Here is a 5,431-nt window from a genome sequence, read left to right as displayed (position 1 = left end):
GCATGTCCAGAGCAGAGGGCAGCTGCTTCACCGAAGCCAGGCCACAGCCAGCAGGGCCAAAAATGGTCCCTCTCGTAGCCAGCCTAGAAAAACTCCCACATTGAGGCCATGGTCGTCGGTGGTGTGGAATTTTTTTAATGTATATGCTGCAGACAGATAAGGATGTTTGCACACTCTGCAATTCGAAACAGAGTAGGGGCTCTGAAAAGAGCAACCTTACAACCACTGTCATCTGCCGTCATTTGGAAAGCAAGCACTCGGCTCAGTGGCAGAGAGCAAACGCAGGGTAATCATCGTCCGGCATTGCCACCACTGCCTCTCCTACTGTTGCCAGTGCTGCAGTCCAGACCAGCAGCCAGGAAACCTCCACCACTTTGGAGACTTCTCCCTCAGCTCCTTCTCCTGTACCATCATGCGCCTCCTCAAAACAACCCACCATCTCCCAGACTTTTGAGTGCAGGCAAAAACACAGCGCTACCCACCCCCATGCACAAGCCTTAAATGCACACATCTCCAAACTGATGGCCCAGGAGATGTTGCAGTTCCGGCTTGCTGAAACTCAGGCTTTCCGTGACCTGATGGCAAGTGCGGCACCTCGCTATGCTGTCCCTACTTCTCCCGGTGTGCAGTCCCTGCCTTGCACCAGAACGTGTCACGCAACATCCGGCGGGCCCTAAGTTCCGCGATTTGCACAAAGGTCCACTTGACCACCGATGCGTGGACAAGTACATGCGGACAGGGACGCTACATTTCACTGATGGCACACTGGGTGAATGTAGTGGAGGCTGGGACTGGGTCACAATCTGGGGCGGTCTAACTCATTTCCCCGCCCAACATTCCTGGCAGGGTCTCTGAACACTGTAAAAATTGTATATCACAGCCTTGGTGTTTTGTGTGATCCCATTGTGTAATATACTAGCACTGATGCACGAAAAACTAAACCCTGCCGGTACAGGTATTGTTAGACAGTCCCAGAAAAAAAATATATAGTGATTCAGCATCCAGTCTAGTGTAGACTTAAAAAATTTTCATACTTTAATAAAGCCATTTAAAATTCCACAATCACCAGAAACCAGTAAAAAATAGCAAAAAGACACAGCACTTACATATATAGACGATACTTGGGTTACATGGAACAATGGATACACGAAAAAAACTTTAGCCGCCACAATCACAATCTGGGGCGGTCTACCTCATTTCCCCGCCCAACATTCCTGGCAGGGTCTCTGAACAACCACCCTCCACCTCTGCCATCTCATCGACCCCAGCTACCAGCTGGAAACGCTGCAGCACTGGCATGGGGAGACATCAGCAGGCTGTGCTGAAGCTCAAACTTGGGGGACAGACAACACACCATCAGAGGTGAGGGATGCCCTCCTCGATGAGACGGCAACATGGTTTTCGCTGCTGCACCTGGGCCCAGGCATGGTCGTGTGTGATAACAGCCACAACCTGGTAGTGGCTCTGGAGCTTGCCAAACTCCAACACGTTCCATGCCTGGCCCACGTGTTCAATTTAGTGGTGCAATTGTTTTTGAAAACATACCCCAATGTAGCTGAGCTACTGGTGAAAGTGCAGCGCTTGTGCGGCCACTTTCGCAAGTCCACAGTAGCCGCTGCTAGCCTCCGAAGCTTCCAGCAACGCCACCATCTGCCAGAACTGGGTGAATGTAGTGAGGGCCATAAGCACTGCTTTTTAAAGGCTCTACTCACTCCAAGGGCTGAAAAACAATCTCTGCTGTTTACTGGCTCAACTCACCCAAAGGACCAACAAATCTTTGCTGGTGCAAGACTGAACTAAGTTAAGGGGCCTAAAACTCTGCAGGTAAAAGGTTGAAGTCACCTGAAGGGCCTCAATCTCTGCTGGTAGCTCAGCTTAAGGGCCTGTAACTTAATTTGGTTGAAGTGAATTTTTGAAGGTCTCACCACATCACACACGAACAATGACAGTTAAGGGTGGAGGCTTTTGGATTTCCCATTGCCTATTCCATCTGTGGTGGTCATGGGCAACGTGATTTAAAGGGCTGCTTGTTAATGTTTCTTTAGCATTAAATTTGGGTTTCTGTCCATCCAATTGGGGAGGAAAGAAGGTTTCCAGGTATTTTCCCACTTTGATAAAGGTTTGAGTGTGGAAAGTGTGTAGTTGATAGGCTGTGATGTGGGGTAAAACTGACTTGGGCTTGTTAGATGCCCCCAGGCATGCTTCCCCTGATGTCCCAGTTGCATTGCAGAGGTGTTGGCATCATTTCCTGGGGTGTCATAGTGGACTTGGTGACCCTCCTGAGTCGAATGGTGGAATCCCCTGAAACAAAGCATTTTTCTCCCTAAATTATAATGGGGTTCAATATTCGATCAAATAGTCAAATATTGAGCGGCTATTCGAAACCAATATCGAATATTTTACTGTTCGCTCATCTCTAATAAAGAATATAGCTATTCTATCATTGTATGACATTTGGAGCAATTGACACCAATGCAGACCATAGTAAGATTTCTAAAACGCCTCTGATTTATTAAGGGGATTCCCCAATACTCTAAATTATTGGAAGTCTGGATATATAGCTGAAAAAAGCCTTTCATTTTGGGGTTTCTTGAGGGATGGGAGCCAAACTGCAGACAGTGTCCAATCTAATACAACTCTACCCAAAAAAACAGAGCAGAGCAGTCTGATGTAACTACAGATCACCCCTATATCAAAATCACCACCATGTTATCCACTGTAGAAGTCCCTTTTAGGTGATGTCCAGCTTGGTCCAGAGAAGAAAAGTGTATGGAAAACAAATAGACAGAAACTCTCTCCAGAATAAAACTACTCAAAACTACTGACACCATTGAGAGACTCCCTTTAAGGATATTAGAGGAACACTAAGTAGAGCCGATATCCTATAGGAAGTTACACTTTGGGGCTCAAACACACCATATTAAAGCTTCGCATGGAGCTATAATAGGCCTACTATGGAGGATCATGAGGCCTCTACCGTACCTCTGTATGCCAACTGTTGTATACAGTGACATATGGAGGTGTATTATACCTCCAAACGTGGTTTGGGTATAAGGAAGCATTGCTTGTAGGAAAATTCACACTGTATTACACTGCTGTACAAGCTCTGCCTTACTGCAGCTCTCCATAGATCGCTACATGACTCTTCCATTTCTACTACTCCATGTACAATCCTTCAATGACCAATTTGTGAAACTGACCCCATGTCTTTACAGAGACCCGGCCTCAACTCCAGGGTACATGACTCTGAAGGTAATAAATACAAGTCCTGTGTCCTCAGTATAGCCCATGATACATCCAGTGTATTCCTTCACCATGTGATTAATCCTCCATTAAGTTTTTACAAGTTCTGTGTTGTAATGCCTTCTCCTTTGGCTTCTTTTATAAGATGGCCATTGGAATGTTCTCATTTTATGAGAGAAGCGACACTAAGATGTTGTGAGCCCTGGTTTTGACAACCTGTGTATAGGTGGTAAATATTGCTAGTATACCAAAGGTTAAAAAAAACAAAACCTAAAATCAGATCTCTAATCTGAACAGTGTCCAGGTATTATGGGACACTGGAGTTCAAGTAACTAGCAATGAGTAGGCAACAAAACCATCTTTACACCAAACTCAGGATGATGAACATTCCTTTCATTGGATGATTGAGGAGACTATAGCTAAACACTCACTGACAACATGGAACTTCTCCTTGGGTAAATAACAGATGTGCAAAGGATACTGGTAAGGTCTAAGACACAATAGGGTTTAAGACTGGCAATCAAGGCGATCTGACCAAGCTGAACATGACCCCCAACTTGGACAGCAAACCTTAGAGTCATCCAGTGCCCTTCATAATCATAGTCCACATCTGAGACCAAACAGAATTTTTAGCCCGTTATTCTGCCGGTATTGGATAAGCAATTTCCTTGCCCTACATTTAATTAGGAATCCACAGTCACAGGTATCTAGGCAAGTTAATACTATAAAGGATTTAACACTATATTACTCACCGCTACTGTACTATACATCACATTCACTATAGCCAATGTATTACCTTGATACCTATGGTTATATTTTGGGGCTCATACACACCATTTAAGAGTTTTGTTTGCATTGACCTAAAACCTTAAGGTCTTGATAGATATTGCCAGTCATTTTAACCCCTTAGCGTCCCTTGACATAATACTTTTTCTTTTTAGGTCTCCGTCTGTGCCAATCAAAAACACCAAGTGCACGAAAAAAGCGTGGGTGCCACAAAAAAAAAAAAAAAAAAAACACAAACGTGCCCAGGATGCTTGCCAAAAAAAACGCACCCTTCCCCTAAAGGGGGGGGGGGGGGGGAGGGGAGGGAGGTTCCTGACTAACTCTTCCCCACAAGGACCAAAAGGTGACCGAGTGGGGTCGAGTAACCGATGGACCATCTGCCGGAGCAGGACGTCCCCCAACGTCCGTTTTCCCCTCGGGCTGCCACCACCAAGGGTACTCAGGACTACCAGTCGTCTAGTTTCTCTCCGGGCTGCCACCACCAGATATACTCCTTGACTCAAGCAAAGAGGTCTGCGCCTGCCCCGGTTCCCCAGGACAGGTCGACTGACAGAGGAGAGACCCATTACAGGCCTCATCTCCAGACAACCATCAGGAAGAGTCCCAAAAGGGTACAGCATCCCTTCGTTGACACACAAAAAAGGTGACGAGTGAACAAAAAGAGGTGAAAAACACTTATATAAGTGGTAAAGTGCCCATACGAGCCTGGTTTACCGCCAGATCTATAAAAATTCTCCTATGCTGGAAAACCAGGCATAAAGGAGTGGGTGCTCAGCAAGGTGTGATTCTAGTGCCACACAATGTGCCCAAATCAGTGAGTTTCCCAGGCTCAGTGATTTAAGGCACCCCGGGGGCCACTCAACCCCCAGGGCACGACACCAGAGACCTTCAAGCGCTTCCCTGGCCCATGGTAAGATCCCCAGGGAGCGTCCTGTCCCCCTGGTGGTCATGTTGACAGCGTCAGTGGCGTTCTGCCAGCCCCCTGCAGTGGGTCCATCACCTCCACTGGCGGAGCCGGCGTACTAACCACGTCCCCCATCAACAACGCCTCAAGTGGTTCTCCATTCCTACCTCCATAGATTTCGGCCTACTCCTGCCGTGGCCGGTCCCAGACCGCGCTCTCAGCAGTTTCGCCTACTCTCTACTTCTGATAAGAACAGATACTACACTTGATCTTGGCCAAAAGGCCGAGAAGCAGCCATCTCTTCTCACTGCTATGGAGAATGAAGTGACCATTGGAAAGTTCCCATTTTGTGAGGGAAATTACACCAATTCCTGTGATCCATCCTCTGTATCACTCATCCTGAGAACCTGAACCCTCATATACAGACTAATCTACAGGCGGAGAGTATATACTATGAGAAAAGTATCTGAAAAGCTGCCCTCTGATAGGCTGCCATAT

At 46.8% G+C, this 5,431-nt stretch overlaps 1 pseudogene; it reads right to left on the bottom strand.

Annotated features, from left to right (window-relative positions):
• Positions 1–5,104: 5,104 nt before the first annotated feature.
• On the bottom strand, positions 5,105–5,228 carry LOC142201662 (U2 spliceosomal RNA; annotated as a pseudogene).
• Between the last annotated feature and the right edge of the window lie 203 nt (positions 5,229–5,431).

This window comes from Leptodactylus fuscus, chromosome 4, assembly GCF_031893055.1.
Source record: "Leptodactylus fuscus isolate aLepFus1 chromosome 4, aLepFus1.hap2, whole genome shotgun sequence".
NCBI lineage: Eukaryota > Metazoa > Chordata > Amphibia > Anura > Leptodactylidae > Leptodactylus > Leptodactylus fuscus.
This window is presented reverse-complemented; position numbering and strand designations above follow the sequence as displayed.